At 45.7% G+C, this 19,198-nt stretch overlaps 1 protein-coding gene and 1 long non-coding RNA gene across 8 annotated transcripts in view; one reads left to right on the top strand and one right to left on the bottom strand.

Moving 5' to 3' along the window:
• Positions 1–19,198, bottom strand: part of LOC310671182 — a 361,314-nt gene that overhangs the window by 308,089 nt on the left and 34,027 nt on the right. The gene's annotated exons all lie outside the window — the stretch shown is intronic.
• SETD5 (SET domain containing 5) overlaps positions 2,784–19,198 on the top strand; it is a 65,066-nt gene continuing 48,651 nt past the window's right edge. For 3 of the 7 annotated variants that reach the window (XM_083424612.1, XM_083424619.1, XM_083424615.1), the window contains exon 1: positions 2,790–2,965. The gene's annotated coding sequence lies outside the window, so the exon portion shown is untranslated. Of the gene's footprint in view, positions 2,966–19,198 lie in introns of all 7 variants that reach the window. The other 4 variants (XM_083424618.1, XM_083424617.1, XM_083424613.1 and 1 more) reach the window with 3 other exon arrangements.

The raw sequence follows: 19,198 nt of genomic DNA on the forward strand, positions 1-19,198 counted from the left end.
GGTAAAGTTACACACACACACACACACACACACACAAACATGCAGATAAGAGTCATGGGGAAAGTCATCTGGTTTTCTGTGAGTCACGTAGCTCTGAAAAACAGCAGCCCTGCTAGGAAACAAAAAGGTGGATTTGCTCTATCGTGTGTGTGCAATATGGAACACCATATATGTGCATCTACTGGCAAACTGGAGTTCTCCACATTGCAACATATCCCCGCAGTTCCCACTTTTTTCTCCCTGTCCTTGACTCTTACAGGATCTCCTTTCCTTAGTGGCAGCAACTGCAGAGGGAAGGTTAAGGCCCTCTCTCAGTGCCCACCCAACCCAGAGCTGCCGGATAGCTACGCCACCCCTGTCCCAGCACAATCTACAGCAAAAGAGAATCAGCCTCGGCTAGAGCCACACGGCATCGCCAAACAGATCATCTCTCCTCCCCTGCCACCAGCACCTTCCCCATACGTGCCTTTTAATTTGCGAGCCTCTGCCATTTCTGTTTGGCACCCCTCGCTGGCGTTGTGTACTGAGTTTTAATTGCTCTGACCCATTTTGGGGAAGCAATCCCGGTCTGAAAAGAGGGATGAAAATATAACTCTGCAGCCAGGGGCATGCTCATTAATTTTGCCAGGCTTAGGTGCACACAGCTCAGCTTCCTGCTCTGCAGCAGACACAGGTCTGTGTTTAGCTGGCTCCCATAGTGGGGGAAGGTGGGAGGGGTGGCAGACAAATCTACGCAGACACAGGAGAGACGGTGGCTGAGAAAAGACTTCCTGGAACTGCATTCTGCAAATGTATCTTAAAAGACACTTCAGATGGCCAGAGGGCCACACTTGGCTTCTCTTCAAATGCAAGCAGGCTAGCAGCCCATCTTGGATCAGGAATAGATATCAGAGTATGACCCACATAAGGTACAGAGAGTCTAGGGTACCAGAGCAGGACTCCTCACCGACAGAGATGGGTGCTGCTTATATTACCACACCTGTGGCCTTGCAGATGTTGTAGGCAGTATTCTCATCAGCCTCACCCAGCACAGCCAAAGGTCATAGACCAGGTGAGCTGTTGTCCCACAGCACCTGAAAGTCCACAGATTCTCCATCTCTGCCCATGTGGAGTCCTGGTCTTGTACCCCAGCCTCTAAACCTTGTACCTCTATATCACTCTAACTGATGTTGTTTTTAGTGGCTGGCAAGTCCTCTGGAGCTGCCATAGCTATCTTGACTTTCCAGAGGCGTAGCCCTTTTAGCCTATTGCGGCGAAAACAATGGAGACTTGTGTGGCACCTTAATGATTAACACATTGACTGCAGCATATGCTTTAATGCACTGCAAAATTTGATACTGGGCTTTCTCTGAATTCTGCGATAACATATTGTCAACAGGCAAAAGGGCCTATTCGTGATGGAGCACTTGCAATGAGCACCTAAAGGAAGCTCCTCCGACCATCACTTTTTACTCCATTGTTGGTACAGAACTGGTCTCGATCTCTCCCCACACGCGTTCCCTCCTTTCTTTAAAAAGTGCTGCTCCTCATTTTTAACACGAAGCTTTGTGAGAAAGGGCGTTAGAAAAGGAATGTACGCCCAAATTCAGGCTGCGCAAGGAAAGCGGCAGATGAAATTACTGTGTGCACAGCCCCGCCAATGTTTATAGAGAAGAAAACCAGCCCTTCCCCTCAGAGGATTTCCTACTCTCAGGGAAAGCAACCTGTGAAAAGGGGGGGGGGGTTGGGTGTGTGTGTGGACAGGGTAAGCTACAAATTATTAGGGCCGCTGGATCTTGTGCACGCTTACTTGGGAACAAATCCCGGCTAATTCGGCAGGGCCCCGAGTAAATACGTGCATTATAGGCTTGGGATACAAGATCACGAGGGGGAGGGAGCGTGAGGCGATGCAGAGCAGGCATAGACAGTCGATCCTGGCGTGGGGAGGGCAGCAGGCGGACGGTGGAAAGACGAGAGGGCCGCCGCCGCCACCGCCACAATAGGGCTTATTGGCAAAGCCCGCATTACATCCTGCAGCAGCGCGAGCCCTAACCTGCCCTAAGTAACGAGAGCGCTTCCAGCCTAGCACACACCCCCTTTCCTGGCGCGAATCTCCCCTGCAGTCACCCCCGCCCGCCTGCAGCCCAGCCACCCAGGAGGAGGGTGCATGCGCCGTGTTGCAGCCAGCTCTTCCTCCCAGACCGGTTCTTCGGCGCGCATGCACAGAAGCGCCCTCCGGAGCCAGCGCTGAGCCCGGCCCCTCCCCCCCCCCGCTCCCATGCCACGTGTCCCCAAGCAGCACTTAACCCCACGTGGGACTGGCTAAAGACGAGCCAATCGGAAGATTGCCTCGCCCTTGAGCACGTAGAGCAGCAGACCCACGTGCGCAGAGGCGCGGGCAGCAGCCGAACTGCCCTGAACAGCTTCTCTTCCTCTCGTTCTATCCTCCCCATCCATCCATCCATCCGCCCACCGCACCCGCACTGCTCTGAGCTGAGCAAAGCTGCCGCGCTTGCTTTTATAGCCTTTGCCGAGGCTGACGCGAAGCAGAGTGGCGTTTCCAACAACCAATAGCGCAGCACCTCTGCGAAGTTGGCGGCGGCTGGGGCCGCTGGGGCTTACAGGGGGACGGGATGGGGGCGACCGCCGGCCCTAAGAGAAGGGGCCCAATAGGAGTCGGGAGAGGCGGGGGCGGGAGGAAGAGCGGAGGGGGTGGAGATCGCGCGGAAAAGCCGGCCAATGAGTGGGGCCGGTGGGCGTGGCTGGGGCGCCCCTGGCGCCAGCGCTGGGAATCCCCGTGCGCTCAGTGCCGTTTCCGCCCGGCCTGCTGAGGAGGAGCTGTTGGCTGTTCGCTGGTGCCGCGGAGGGGGAGGGGCCGCGGCCGCTGCTCTGTGGAGCTTGAGCTCTCGGTCCCGCCTGCCGCCTAGGAAACACCGTGGCGCCCAGCAGGGCCTAGTGCCGGGGGCCCGGGCAACGGGCCGGACAGGTCAGCCAAGGCAAATGAAGAGCAGGAAAAAGGGGGCGTGTGGGGTGAAGAGGGGACACTCGTTCAAAAGGCGGGAGGTGGGTGGGAAAGAGACCCATGGAGGGGGAGGGGCGGGAAACTTATGGAGGTGGCGGTGGTGAGGGCTTGTTTCTGGGTGCTCCTTCCTCTGCTCCAGCCCCTTCTCTCACCGCCTCCTTTCAAGCTCCCGCATCTTTCCAGCTGCCCCGGAACTCTCTCCATGCATTCTCTGCCCTGCTGTGGGGGGATTTAGGGATGTGGGGGGCGGGGAGGGCCGAGAGAGGGAGAAGTACCTCAGCCTGGCTCTTCCAGGGGAAGTGGAGCCTCTCCCGCATGTCGGAGGGGAAAGAAAGAGGTCACACTCCCTGGCCTGCGCTGGGCACCCCGGTTTCCCTGCACCTTTGGAGGCACCTGGATGTGGAGAGAGGAGTGCGTGTGAATGTGTATACATATACGTGTGTGCATATCTATCTATCTATCTATCTATCTATCTATATCTACATACATTCACACGCACCCCTCTCTTTACATCCAGATACCTCCAAAGATGCATAGGTGTGTGCATATATATATCTATATACCTCCCTTTTTTGTGTGTGTCTGTGAGTGTGTTTTGTGTGTGTGTGAGATTGGGGGTGCGTCCATGAGTGGGAATCCCCGCCGAGGTCTTCCCGCAGGGAGGGCAGGCGGTGGGACTGTTTTCCATTTCGCTCCCACCCATCCCCCACCTTCCTCGCCGTGGGGGGTGCGGGTGAGCTTGCCTGGTGCCAGGCGCTGGAGGAAAGAGCGGGGGCGTCATGGCGAACCTGCGTGTCTGGTCCTGGAAGGGGTGGGAGGGAGAGTGGCCTGTGTGTGTGTGTGTGTGTTGTGAGAGGGAGAGAATGGGTGGTGGGGGAGGGGTGGTGGTTTGAAGGAACCTCTGAATTCATTCCTGTTTCGGATTCCCAGGCAGGGTTCTCTCGGTGCAGTGTGTATGTGTGCGTGTGTGTGTGGAGCAGGGTCGTGCTGGAGGTGGGGAAGTAGCCGGTCCAATCTTCTGTGGAAAGCCTACTGTGAGAATGTGGGAAAATCCCTTTCTGGGACGATGGCTTCCACTTCAAAGCAGCTGTTTGCCAGGAAAGGGTGTGTGTGTGCGTGCGACCGCCCGTCTGTGCTCCTCTGTGAGTTCACCATTGCCTCCCCTCTGCTTCCACCCCTCCTCCTCCATGTGCTGGAGCAGCTTCCCCTGAGCTGCTGCTGCTGCTGCTGCTCCTTCCCGCCCCCTCCCTTTCCTCGGCTGTCTGCTTCTGACTTGCTGGCTCCTTCAGGCAACGGGGGAGGAGGTGTTTGACCTGCATTTTCTGCTTTCTCATGGTGCTTGTGTGGCGATGGTGGTGCACTTGAATAATCCTCTTCTCCTTTTCCCTTGCCTGCTGCTGGAGGCTGCAGTATGGACCCCCTCCCCCAACTTTTTCATTGTCTGACGTGTGTGCTCGTATCAGGGTACTTTTTTTCGGTTTTCTTGCATTGATCTCTGCGTCTTAATTGGTAACGCAGCCCCTTGTAAACACAATAATAGTGCTGTGGGCAAGGTCGTCACAGTCTCCCCCCACTCTTGTCTTTAGCAGCTTGTCCTTGGGGTGCCAGTGGCCTGCTACTTGAAAAAGAGCTGCCTTGAACTGAGACAAAAATCCTTTTTACAGTTCTGGGGAATGGTTTGTTTAGTAATCTGGGAAGTGGTTGGTGAGGTTAGAGAATGTCAGGAGCTTCTTCCTTGTGAACTACCTAGCTGAGAGAGGGTTTGGTCTCTGCAGTTAACCAGTGGGGTCTCCTGTACTTCAGGCAGCAGCTCCTATGTTCAGGGAGATTTTTGCAGAATGGAACAAAATATGCTACTGGGATTCCTTTTGCTGAGGTTGGTGTTACTTTAAGGAGATAATGGCCCTTGCAGTGTGGCCTCCTGCAGTTTCTCTCCCTGGCCCATTATGTAATTGGAGTATTTAAGGCTCACTCAGGCAGAGGCTGTGGGCAGCACAATGAATTGGTTTTGTATTGTAGGGGGATGGGGCCATGGCCTCAAAACCCATGATTTTTGGCAGTGAAGACATAGGCCTGATTGCAAAAATGTTTTCCAAATGAGCTGTCGACACTTGAGGATATAGGCTACAGACTAGACAAAGACGGACTACTTCCTTAATGGCGTTCAGGACTCTCCCTTTTCACCTATGAAGGTGACATCAGGCAGTCTGCCCCCTCCCCCCCTCCAGCTGGCCCAGGAAGTCGGTTTTGCTAGCTATGTCTTGCAGCGCAGAGGTGACCGAGGTTGTTGCTTTGCTTTGGATCCTGTGGGTGAACGTTCAGAGCGTTGACAAGCAGCTAATGTTGGCTCTGGAGCTCTGGTTGCTACGTGAGAAGCTTCAGTAGTGTTGGCTGCTGTCTCCAGGGAAGGACAGCAGCACAACCTCCATTAGTGCTGCACTTAGGAGATGGCTGGTTCATGCACTGAGAGGGGACTCTTCTTTCTGGGGCATGCAAGCTTTCAACTAGGATGATGCAAATTGAGTTTTCACCCATCGCTGTCACAGTCTTTGGGACTGCTTTTAGGATTTGGCCTGAATATCCAGGGATGTCTGTCTCCTTTGCAATTGCGAGAATTGATCTGATCTTTCTGAAGTGGGAGATGCAGCACTGTGATTACAGTTTGTCTGACTTTAGCTTCCCTTCCAGTAAATCAGAGAGCCAGATGCTTTGCTTATTGTCTGTAGGTCTCTTTCCTCCCCTTACATTGCCTGGGCCCCATTTGCCTTATTGACAGGAATTTCTGCTTTGTGCAATGGGTGTGTACAGCAGACACTAGCCTCCTAGCGCTGAGAGGATTTTCCATTCACAGAGTGCAGTCAAAATATGACACATTTTGCAAGTGGCAGCAGAGCCCATGTGAAAGAATGGCTCCTTCCAGCTAGGTACCTGGGCAAAGCACACATGGAACTGCTTGAGGCAGGTTTACAACAAGTACACTGTTCCCCGTATAATACAACAGTGGTCTATTTCTGGTGCTTATAAATATCTGCTCCTGCTTAAGTATTGTGGTGCTTTAATATACTTGCTTCTTGAAGTCTTACAGTCACCATAGTCTAATCCCATGGTTAAACACTGTGCTGCAGGCTTTCTTAAGGAGACACTGGCAGTTGTAAGGGGAAGACGGAGCTCCTCCTTGACATTGTCTTGTGTGCTGGATCTGTCAGGGAGCAGAGTGTTGAGGTGCCCTCCTCTGGTTGGTAAGACATGGGCAGTTGCCTAATATCCATAACTGACAATATGGAGGAGGAGGGGAGCTTTCCTTGCAAGTGCTATTATATGTTTACACATCATGTGTGCCCCTCAACCATGATTTGATCCATTTGTCTAGGACTTAAGTGATTATGCTTGCTAAATCTCTGATTTGGTTGGTTTTGGTGGAGGCTGTTAAGATTGTGGTTTTGAGAACCCCTGGAATAGATGTTGAACACCCTTGAAAATGTTCTTTAAACACCAGAAGAATCTGGCATGATTTGCCTACATTAAAGGGTGGCATTTGTGATGGTTTATACTGAAAAAGACGACACTTTAAAATTGCATCCTGGTTTCATAATATGACATTAATGCAAAAACAAGCTGCAGGGTCTTCATATTAAAAAGTGGTTTTTTAAACCTGCAGAGCTGCTTTAACACATAAGTCTAGGCTGCAACTCATTTTGGCAGATTTCTGTTATGAAGAAAGATATTTGTATTGCTGTGCTAGGCAGTGTTATCCTACAGTGACTGAGTACAAATGATTCTCATATTGAAAATGATCCTGAACAGTATGGTATATTTGAAATATTTCTAATTTCAAATATACCATACTGTTCAGGATCATTTTCAAATATGAGAATTTGTAAAACTGAAAAAATAACTCATATTCCTGAGACCCAAAATGTTAGGAGCCCTAATAACCATACATGCTGGTGTTTTCCCCTCACACAGTTGGAGGAATCCTGATAGAATTCTTGATGTTTCTGCGTCTTGAGTGTCAAGGGTATTAGCTGGTTCTAGGAAAATGAACGTTTTTGCTAGAAAATGCTTGACTCAGATGCTACATTTTTTTAAAAAAACAACAACTTTACAGTGCTTTTCTATTAATTTTAGCTATGATACTGAAGACCACTGTAAACCTTGAAGTGGCTTTTAGAGTGATTCTGTTGAGCTCATTTGGAAATAATACTTCAGAGTAAGCAGTTTGATGATAGCTTCCTAACTGGTTGTAAAAACAGAAGTAAAGCAATACAAAGAACAGCAGATAAAGGCAAAAATGTGTGCCACCTGTTCTCTGCTCCAAAGCAACTGCAGTAGACCCTTGAGCTTGTCAGTGAGCAGTGCCCAAAGATCTTTAGTATTCACTTGAATTTCATTTCTGAATACCACTGAAATGGAGCTAATGGCTGCATGTTCCATTCAGGACACAAACAGAATTAATTGTAGTGAGATCCTTCATTGGCCTTCAACGTGGCCTGGAGCTCCTCTTCTGTATTCCACAGAAAATATTAAACTGTTTTCAAGGCTGGGATACCCTGTTATCAGTCAACTCTGTGCTCCCTTCCTTCTAAATTAGAAGCTTAAGTATATTAAGGAACATGCCAGGGAGCATGTGGCTTCTGAGTATCCGCTGGGCCTTTCAACCTACTTGTGTTTGATGCCCCTTTCGTAGGGCCATTTCTTTTCTCATTCAGAACATTATTTGGTCACATCAGAATTGTTGTTAGAAACTCAGATTTATAAGCTAGGGGGCAAATGGCTCATTAAACCAATGTTGCAGTCGCCAAAACTGAATGTCTAGTTGCTATTTTGGGATAAGATGGCTCTAAAGCACGGGTGTCAAACACAAGGCCCGCGGGCCGAATCCGGCCCGCCAGACCTCGTCATGTGGCCCGTGTAGTCTGGTCTATATATATATCTGTGAGGGAAGCTTGGGCTGCGGTGCGCGCGCAGGGCGCCTCGGGTCCCTTCTGCGCAGGGGCAGGCGCAGGCCTCCCCCTCCTCCAGCTACCTAGCTGAGACTTATTTGACACGGCGAGGGCGGGGTTGGATATGGGAGGCCGCTGCTGCTGCTCGCAACTTCTTTTCGGGCTCGCCGGGGTGAAATAAGTCCTGGCGGGAGTGCAGCGCGCCTGCGCGAGGTGGAACGCGGAGAAGGGCAGAGCCGGCTTCGCGTGCGTTGGAGAGAGGGAGACCGAGAGCGCGCTTGTGTTTCGGGAGCGCGCCCTGTGAATACTCGGGGCGGCGTGCTTTTGCTTTGCTTTTCTTTATTTATTTCTTTAGGCGCGTTTCCGCGCTGCCCAATGAACAGCATCCTCCGCCTCTGGGGATTCGTGATTCAAAAGCAAATTCGATACGCAAGTGCATGTTTTGTAAATAACGTCAGGCGCGGCTTCCGCAGGGTGTGCGTTGCAAAAATTTATATATGGGGGGAAAGCTGATAAGGAATTGGTTTATTTTTTAGGGTATTTACACATCATGCAATTTTTCCCTCAATGTTATTACAGGGTCCGGCCATCAGTTCCCACCCTCCTCAAAGGTTTAGGGTAGGTAGCAAAGGGGGGGAAATCCAAACAAATGCTCGATTAAAAATTGGGGAATGAGAAAAATTAAAACCTGCACATCTTGTGTAACTTAAACACCAAGCCAAGCAGGAAACAATTTTTATGTTCATATATGTATTCAAATGAAATCAAGGTGTAGTGTTCCATGAGCCAGAAGCTTTGCATTACTTAATCCAGCTGTTAAAGGTGTCATGGGCTTTGAAGACACTCGAACTCGAACCAGCCCTTTGAGGGTGACCAAACTGCTGATGCGGCCCCCGGTGAATTTGAGTTTGACACCCCTGCTCTAAAGTCTTGTTTTTCAAATGATGGACTGACCGTGATTGATTATTAGTTAAATATCTGGCTTGTACAGATTACAGCCTTAAGCTAGGTTAAGAACTTTGAGAACTTTATCCAGGAACAGTCCACATATATATTGACCTATTTCTACTTCTTTTTCTTAATGGTGACGTGGACCATTCATGATGTAAGAATACTGTAGTCTTCACAACTGTGAGCAGGGCAGGGGGTGGGGTAGGTGAAGACAAGCTACAACAATTAACTTTAATGTTGTTCACTGTTCCTGATCAGGCTGCACAGAAAAAGCATTTTGGTTCCTGAAATTCATTATGATTGTGCGGTTAAAATATAACTGATAGAATTTTATAGGATGTGGTATTAAGTGTGTGAAACAGTCAAGATCCATGGAATTGCACTTTTGTCCCCAATCTCACACCTTTTATCAAATGGAATTTCAGTTTGTAAGTCACACTGGTGTGGTTGCCTACATTAAGATGCTTGGTGCCCTTTGTATGTTAGGTAGCACACATTTTGGTCCCTTAAGCCAGACTGGAATAACACTACAACAATGCAGTTTTGTGGGGATGTTGACTTGTAGAAAACATAAGGGCAATAGAAACCGGTATTGAACAAATGGCTTTAATTGGAATGGTGTTAGCAAAGAGCTTATCCCGTAAGGTGGAGGAACTGAATGAAATTGATAAAGGTTGGCTACTCAGGTTGAATAATGGCTAACAGATAAGGAACTGGCTTTCAAGTATTGACAATTGAAAATAAATACATAGGGTTTGAGAAATTGAAAAGTTAGTCATTGCCCTGGCAAATTTTACTCATATTAGGGGCAATTCTGGAGCAGTTTTCTCTGATGGACAGTGGGACTACACTAATGCAGAAGAGGTACTTGAATGGATTCCTTGATCAGAAGTTCTGGAATTCATTTATTTTGGGGGCATCCCTGCTGAAGACAAAAACAGTCGCTTATAGTCTCACTTCCTGTACATCTAATTTGTGTGACTTTTAAAAATAGAAAGTTAGGCAATGTAAGTTTTTACAGTCTTGCTATGTTCTTCACTCTTTTTTGTGAGCCTGGATTATCAGGGTTCTTGCTGCACTGATGTCCTATCCCAGATAAATGATAAGGGGTAGCCTAAATGTTGTGCTTGAATCTTTTAAAATTAAGAACCCAGTCTTGAATACTATAATTAGCAAATATCAGGCTTTTCAGTTATTCTAACAGCTGGTTTAACAAATCTCTTTCAGAGAACAAAATGGGACTTATGTGGTGGTAGTGCATTTTCAAAGAAGAATATTTTTCATCTATCTATCCATCTACATCTCCTTCTACTTTACTGCTTGTTTGTTAGAATCATAGTAGAGTAGGGATTTCTCTGTTTCTGAGGTATTTCAGTATCCCAAAGGAATGGCAGTCGCTTCTAGCATATGGATTGCAAACAGTTAGTGAGTGCTTACAAGCCATCATAGCTGGGGAAAATTTGGAAAAAAACTTTAATGACATTTCACTAGGCCTGATCCATTTTATCTGGAGGAACTGAGAAACGTGTACTTCTGTACATACACATGGATTGAAAAACACAGCTCTTTCTTTCTTTTTTACCTTCTGGCTAAACAAAACCAGGGGTGGAAGTTTGACACTTTCCTAACTATGGAGGATTCCTTCCCTTTTCCACACTGACAGTATTCAACAGTTACTTTTGTCCTACTGGACTCTGCTTAGGGGATAGGACTTGAGTACGTTGCTAGGAATCTTAGTCAGTGCTTTTATAGCATGCTCAATCAGTTTATAATGCTCAGATTAACTTGTTTACCACTAAAAGAGTTTCTTTTGGCAATGTATTATATAGTGGAGGCTTTTGTGCATTCATACTATAGCCCCAGATATGAAATTCGCTGAAGAGCATGGAAAGCCATGTGAAAGCTGCGGAAGCATTTCTTCTTCTGAAATGTTTTAAAAATCTTAATGCCTTTCTCACTCTGGATTGAAAGAGTGAAATGAAGCACTGACAAGTTGCTAGTTGAATGCAACTTTAGGAAATTATGCAAGTGTGGCTAAAAGCAACACCTCATGTTTAAAGCTGTAGTTGCTGTTGTTGTTTGATGCAGACAAGTTTACTCTTGTTAGTCCTTCAGGGCCCATGGACCTCAAGGTGTGTCAGTTAGATTCTGTTGCATCCTATGCCATGACAAAATTGTCAGCTAAACCTGGGCTAGAAAATGGATGTTTCGAGCCATATAACACAGAAAGTGTGGCATGAAGAATGCTCCTAGCCATGTAGACCACTCCTGAGATGCAGGTCACAAGAACGTTTCTGAAATTTCATAGCATGAGTTCCTCATTACTGGGAAACAAAATTCATTTCTAGGTTACCTAATCTGATAACATTTGAAAAGTCATATGTTATCTAGATTTGTGTCCTATGCTGTAGACCTATGGCAGGCTAGAAGATTGTCCGGAAAGTAGGTCGTTTTTAGAGGGGCGAGAAGGAAACTACACCTTTAACCTCCATTGTCAGTTTTATTCTTATTTATACTTCCTGCAAACTATAGTCCAGGACTAATTTACTAATACTATTAGTACTGTTGCTGATTAGTACTAGTAATACTAATGCTATAGACCAGTGTATAACTTCCTTTACTGTGTATAAATCAAGTGGGATGTGTTGTGTGGAGCGGGGGCAGAGACAAGAGAATATATGTACCAGCACCAGGTATTAAATTATTGTTTTTGAGACATAAGTGGATGAGTGGTATCACATTTCAGTTAGTTTCAATTTGTTCCTTGTCACAAATTGTCACATCTGTGTTACTTCTGCTCTTCCCCTAGATGCCTGATGTACTTGAATGATCCCTATCATCATTGCTTTGTTTTAAATAGCCCTTCAACCCTATGGCATAGTTCATGAATCTCTTGTGGTTTGGGATATAAAGTAGAGAGGTTGTGGCTTACTGAAGGTTACTGGGGTCTAAGTTCTTTGTTGCATCAGTTGAACTGCAATGTATATTGCTGTAGGCACTTGCTTTTAATAAATGCTGTAGAACAGGCATAGGCAAACTCGGCCCTCCAGATGTTTTGGGACTACAATTCCCATCATCCCTGATCACTGGTCCTGTTAGCTAGGGATGATGGGAGTTGTAGTCCCAAAACATCTGGAGGGCCAAGTTTGCCTATGCCTGCTGTAGAATAAATGCTGCTCCCCCTGATTGCTTGTGGGCTAAATTACATAGTTAGTTTTGAAACATTTTCATGGAGTGAAGTGGAGAGTTGTGAGAACCCTCCAGTGGTTTGAATGTATCTTCCATTTTTTAAAATATATTTTTTGGGACTCCTAGGGTGCCCTGTGACCTGTCTGTCGTTGTGTGTTACAGCCGAGGTCAAGCTTGCATCTGGAGATAAACTTGAGTTGTGTTCCCAGGTCTGCTTGAATGCATGTTGAAAGTCTGTAGAATGTGTCGTCATGGGAGTTGCCATATACCTTCCTGATATTTTCACATCAAATGTGTTTCAGCGGCAATTATGATTGTTAAGAGGACAGTTGGAGATGGGGCAGCAGTGATGGGCCTCATTTCTTGATACTGTACTTAGTACCTTACAGCACAATTCTAACTATATCTACTCAGAAGTAAATCCTATTGAGTTCAAGGAGCTTATTCCCACCCAGGTAAGTTGGGTTGGAATTGAAACCTAAAATTCATAATATTACTTGTACTGGTTTTAAGTGATGCCAACCTTGACTGGACACTTACTTTGGTGTTAAGAGTAGCTTATTTCGGATTAGCTTCAATCTGTTCTTAATTGACTTAACCTATGACTGAAATAGGTTTGATAAAATAGAAATAATCTTTTGTGCACAGATTTGTACTAGTTGAACTACATCAGTTGATAGTCAGTAGTTTTAAAAACTAGAATTCTCTTGTGTGCTGAAAACTTTTGTTGTTTTTTTAGGTAGGTTTTTCTGTTGATCTTTTAGTAAATTTGGGTCATTTCCCAGCTTTGTTAGCTTCACCTTTCTGGAAAAGTCTTATTTCTGTGAAATGGGGATAGTATTTTCTTCCTTTTGCGATTTTGTGGTGTCAGACCTTACTTTGGGTGGGCTCAGTGTCTCATGCTGTGTGTGTCCAATACTACTAAAGTGAAAGTAAAATACTGTTTGGAATTTGTTTACCTCAAAACTGCCCCTTACTCTAATTAAATACGGACTATGAATAGTATTTTTGTGGTGTATTCTTTCAGTGGCTTGCTAACAAATTCTGAAGATAAGTCACTCTTCAGTGACTTGCTATTTGTGATCTGACTGTACATCTTTATATGTGGGGGGGGGATCTGTGAAACTGGAGAGAATGTGAGGCTAGAACATCTGTCCTATATCAAGAATGGGGAACCTTCCACATGTTGGACATGAGCCGGAATGGCTAATGGTCAGGAATTATGAGACCTGTCGTCCCCAAAACAGCTGGAGGGCCATAGATTTCCCACGTAGACATTAAAAAGATAATGTAATATATCTTTAGCCTGGTAAATTTTATCAAAGTCCAGTCAGAGGGGTGGTTGCACTGAAAACTTGTCAGAGGTGGATCTGCAGTAGCTTGTTTTAAGTATGCATTGCTGGCTAGTATACACTACAAATCCCAACATGCTGCACTCCACCTTAACGCTTATAGCATGCTGGGGCATGAAGGTTTCTCCAGTAAAGTCAGGCGTTTAACAGCTCTGTACCATATTCAGTCCATCCCTAGTCTTCAGTTATAACCTGTAATACCTTAAAAGTGCTTTCCCTCCTTTTAAATGCTAGTTGCACAGTTAACCAGACTGCATCTTTCAGAATAGTAGTTCATAACAGAAAAGAAGATAATCCTCTGGCACCTTTATTGGAACGTGAGAATTTGGGCACAGGGGTCTGTTTCACTGGGAACATTCATTGGCTTTTGAAGGATAGTTATATCTAGCTACACACATTCAGAGGGAGGAAAACCCTATTTTGCAGTCCTATTACCTTTATATTTAATTAGTGTCTGTTCTGCTTAACTCCTAATTTCTTAAAGTTAGTTTTCTTGGTTCACTGACACATGTCGGCAGCAAGAAACCATAAGGACCAGGCCTGAGGACTGGAAGATATTGCACATTCAGTACAGACTTGTTAGGGTGAATCTGATCTACATCTATTGTCCATTTACTTTCAGGAATGGGATTTTGAAGTGTTGCATTTACTAGCTTGGTTTATATCTCTTGGGTTTGTTTCCTTTCACCCCATAAATGCTGGGATCCTGCTCTTGGTCAAAAGTCACTCTTAAAGTTTTCTGAGCATTCTGAAAGGGCCTCTGCACTGATACGGTTGTAAGTGAACCAGCCTGCTAATTGTGTTGATGTTGCAGACCACTAGAATGAACTGTTGCGAGTTCCAGACAGGGCAGGTAGTTTGTAGCAGAAAACTACCGGGATATCTGTAAGAGCTTCATAATTTCCCACGACATGATCATTGAAAACCTGTCTGACTCTTCCAACATTGTGTAAACCCTTGCTCCAGGAAAAATCATGTGAGCTTAGGTGTTAAGAATCCTTCAGTTTTCTGCAACGGCTAAGCTGAAGTAGGACATTTGACTTCTATGTAAGCTAAAGATGTTGATTATTACAGATTGGAGATCCTCTTGCATATTGCGACTGGCTGAGGAAACAGTTAATGAGACTATGTCTGAGAATGTAGGGAAGTAGATTAGTAGTAGAATCTGCTGGTTTTGGAGGCAGGAGAGGAAATCCGTAGCCTTTTCTACAAGTAGCAGCTGCGTTGCAGCAGCTGAACTCTGTCTAGCAGTGTTGCAGCTCCCTTTCTCCCCTGGAAGAGAGCACTGATTCTAGGCAGCAAAATGTCTCCCTTTAGAATACAGCAAAGAACTCTGGTAAAATCTGCTTACCTGGGACTCTAGAAAGTTAGGTTTTCTTCTTAGGTCTTTACTCGCTTGCTTGCTTGCTTGCTTGCAAGAGAAAGAGGGAAGCAGATGAGTCAGAGCATATGACTCTTGTTTTAATGTAGGGATTTTGCTGTGTTGGGGATGTGTGTGCTAGGTATGGAACATGTCAGTGGAGGCAGTGAGTTTGGGGCCCCAGTTGCAGGAGTTGCAGAATGGAAGCAGTTCCTGATGCGATGGAAGCAGCTTCCTAATACCAAATATAGTTAAGAATGAATGTTGGATAGCCAGGCAGGTCTTCATTAGAAGCAAGTTCAGAAACCTTTTCTCTGGCTTAGCTTTTCCTCAGTACATTTGTTTCCATATTTATATATATAGCTCCTTGAACCATATATATGAATACGTTGTCACTAAACTAGTAAAATTCAGAGATGCAGTATGTGAAAACTCCCAGACTTGGGGGTTGCTTTGGAATGATTTGCATAAGGATGAAGAGTTGTGAAGAATAAGCCTTTGGTCAAGATCTTCAGAAATCAATAACTGGGGAGTGTAAATGAAGAATCTGTCCTTTTTTGGTGGGAGTCTCCATAAAGGGGCAGCAGCACTGCCCTAGCCCTTCATTATGATATGGTCACCAATATGAAGATGATAAAAGCAGTGGGTCATTACTATGATTAACACAGAGTGCAATGGTTAGCATGCAGAACAAGTACTTCAGTCAGTGTTGTTGTTGTTGTTGTTATTATTATTATTATTATTATTTGTTTATACTCTGCCCATCTGGCTGGGTTTCCCCAGCCACACTGGGCGACTCCCAAGCAAATGTTAAAAACACAATAGAGCATTAAACATTAAAAACTTCCCTAAACAGGGCTGCCTTCAGATGTCTTTTAAAAATAAGATAGTTGCTTATTTCCTTGACATCTGCTGGGAGGGCACTCCACAGGGCAGGCGCCACTACCAAGAAGGCCCTCTGCCTGGTTCTCTGTAACCTCACTTCTCGCAGTGAGGGAATCACCAGAAGGCCCTCGGCGCTGGGCCTCTGTGTCCGGCAGAATGATGGGGGAGGAGACGCTCCTTCAGGTATACAGAACCTCAGATATATAAGCTAGGCACCAAATGGCTCCTTAAAACAGGGTTAAGTGACAAAAACAGAAAACCTAGTTGCCATTTTGGGGCCAGACAACTCGAAAGTTGTATTTTTCAATACAACTTTTAGTTCCTGAAATTCATTCTGGTTGTGCAGATAAAATACAGTGGATAGAATTCATTGTTGACATCTGAAGGCAGCCCTGTATCGAAAATTTTAATGTCTGATGTTTTAAAAAAATTATATATGCTGTAAGCTGCCCAGAGTGGCTGGGGAAATCGTGAGAACAGTCAAGATCCAAGGATCCCCAGGCATGTACCTCAGATGGTGGAGACATCAGTTGCCATCCTGGTGCCAGGGCTTCTTCAATTGGTCGCAAGTGGCTGATAGCCGGGTGCAAAATATGCCTGGCGATTTTCAAATGCTGACTGCAGTCTGTCGTGCCCATGACCTGTGAAGCACATGCTATTTTAACGAGGGAGTGTTGTTAATGTTGCTGTGATTTTTGGAAAGCCTCTCTGCGATAGGATAATTATGCTGAAATCAGCAGCAGCATAAAATGTAGATTCTGGATGTCTGAAAGCCTTGATCTTCAATGTTGAATAAGGGGTACATCCCAAAATTATGCTTCCTAAAAAAGTTTGAAGAGCGGGAAGTATCAACATTATATTTCTGCGCTATAAATTTAGAGCTTTTAAGTTAAGCTCAGAACATTGTTGAGGTGAGAGGTTGTAGTATACCAGTCAAGAACAGTCCCTTTAGCAGTTGTTGTCTGTGCACTTCTCCCGCACTGCAAGTTAATAGTCATAGGTGTTCCCTTATTCCAGAGTGCAAACTGAGACAGAGAAATAGTAACCTGCCCTATCTTTGCAGTACTAAATTCAAAATGATTGCCTTGGGTTCCCTTATTTGTTTGGATTAAGGCTGTTGCCACTTGTTCATTACAGTCCTGTGCACGTTGACTCAGAAGCAAGTCCCAGGGTCGTCAGTGGAGCTTAATCCCTAGTAGATGTGAATCTGCTGCACTTCTCTCAGGCCACTGGTGAACAAACAGGAAGCCGTACTCAGATCTCCACAGAATGGGCAGAAAGGCACTTCTTGTCATGCCACAATGTCTGCTAGAACCAGCCTTTTTGGGGCTACCTACAAACTCCCAACTCACACATTTTCTTTGCTTTCTACTCTCCTCATCTAGTGATAGTTCCGATAGACCTGCAACTCTGCTCTGTATTCCTTCTCCTTGTTCACAGGATTGACTGGTCACACTTGCATGTGATCTGTCATTGCTGGCAAATCTCTTCAGACAAATCACCTGCCTCTCTCTTGCTATCCAGATCACATATCCCCTTTCTTGAAACGTGCCAGTTTATGCAGTGTCTGCTGTGACCTTAAGAATGTAGTTCCTGACATGTAAGAATAGACCTGGCTTCACTTGGTTGATAGATGGAAGCCAAAAGTCCTTTTGTTCATTGTTCCTTTAGCCTCCCTTGAATGGTTGTTGCTGTGTCCCCAAAGTCGTCATAGAATTCTCAAGCAAGCTATGTTGCAATTAAGGAACTTCACAAATTAAGTATCACATGCAACCAGGCCTATCCCTCTCCCTCTTTTTTTACATTGTAGTTCGGACATTGGTCTCTGCTCAGTTGGCATTCTGCTTTGGTTAGCTTCTCTATGCTTCCTCAGAAGTCAGCAAATGCTAAAAAAACGTAATCAGATCTCATGTTAGTGGGCCTTCCTTTTCTCTGTTTTAACCACTGAGTGTTTTTTCCTGTTCTGTAGTGATATGTTTTGTGCAGCTCCTGTACTAGTAAGCAGAATAAAGAGGTAATTCAGACATTCTTTTGAAGGCATAGCTATTTTTAAAAATGCTTACAGTTCCAGCCTTGCAATTGCAAGTATATAATAGCTAAACACAGAGCCTTTGCTCTGATCATAGAAGTCTGAGCCTCGGAACATTTTTAGAAATTAGGAGAAATAACAAAAGTGACGTTGGTGATCCTAGTGTTAGTGGAAATTTCCAGGGTCATGGGATGTAGATAATACTGTTTACTAACTCTTGTACTTGCCTGTCTTTAGTTGTATGCATTGTACAGAAATATGATTGACAAGGAGGAAAATGTATGGGTGTGTGGACTATAGGGAGTGGTGTAGAATGTTGCCCTTTAACCTAAGACTGGGCAGAGGTGATTATTTTTGTGTAGCAATATCTGCTCCCCCCCCCCAACTGCTACTCCCTTAATACAGCTTTTGGCCTAGTCACTTTCATTCCAGGGCGGAAGGGTATCTTCTTGGGTGACGGGGCCGCTGAGAGGAGCAGGAAGCTTTGCATTTTTAAGACACATTTTTTCTCATGTGAATATCTGGCTGGGTGTTTATCCTTTCATGATCTCCAAAGCTTTTTTAAAAAGGTTCCTGAATTGTTCTAGCCATGGCAGTGGTGTTGTGTGGGGATGGTTTTTTACACTATACAGTTATGTACTTGCAACAGTTGCACCACCCTTATACTGTGTATACAGTGGTACCTCCGGTTACGAACTTAATTCGTTCCGGAGTTCCGTTCTTAACCCGAACCCGTTCTTAACTTGAGGCACACTTTCGCTAATGGGGCCTCCTGCTGCCACCGCACCGCCGGTGCACAACGTCCGCATCCTGGGGTGAAGTTCGCTACTGGGGCATCTACTTCCAGGCTCGTGGAGCTCGTTACCCGAAACGTTCGTAAAGAGGACGGTACGTCACCCGAGGTTCCACTGTATGCCTATTTCAGCTTCTCTGGTTCAGCTTAGGGAAGCTAGTTCTGGCTTTTCAAATCTGATTTTAGTGAAGCCTGTAGGTAGTGACTCTTCTTGACCATAGAGCCTCCAGCTCTGTGAAAAACTGACACTAATAAACACCTGAAGAGGTCAGTGGCACCTGGCACCATAGGAATCGCTTTTGTGGCCAGCAGCTCATAGGAGTGTTTGTTACTCGTGGAACACACACTGCGCTTTCAAGGAGGCTTTCACATCTTCTCCTTTTGGTGCCCACTGCAGCTTTGGCTTGTAAAGTTTTTGTTGGCATGATTTTGAGCCTACTAAATGGCCAAAAAGACTTCAGAGCTTCTTTGGACTTGGAAACGTTCAGTAGTCTGCATAGTGCTGCTACAGTGGAGGTCTATGTCTGACTCCAGAGACATAATTTTTGGGCAGGTCTCTGCTTGTTACTGCTTTACATTAAACCAGTTTAAGGACCCAGCCTTTTGCATTCCCACACATGGCTTGTACCACTCCCTGGAGCTTCTTACCTGTATATGCATGGCCTTGTTGCTCAGTGGTGGGTGGATTTTATCCT

Source organism: Podarcis tiliguerta, assembly GCF_965153285.1.
Source record: "Podarcis tiliguerta genome assembly, chromosome: 2".
Lineage (NCBI taxonomy): Eukaryota > Metazoa > Chordata > Lepidosauria > Squamata > Lacertidae > Podarcis > Podarcis tiliguerta.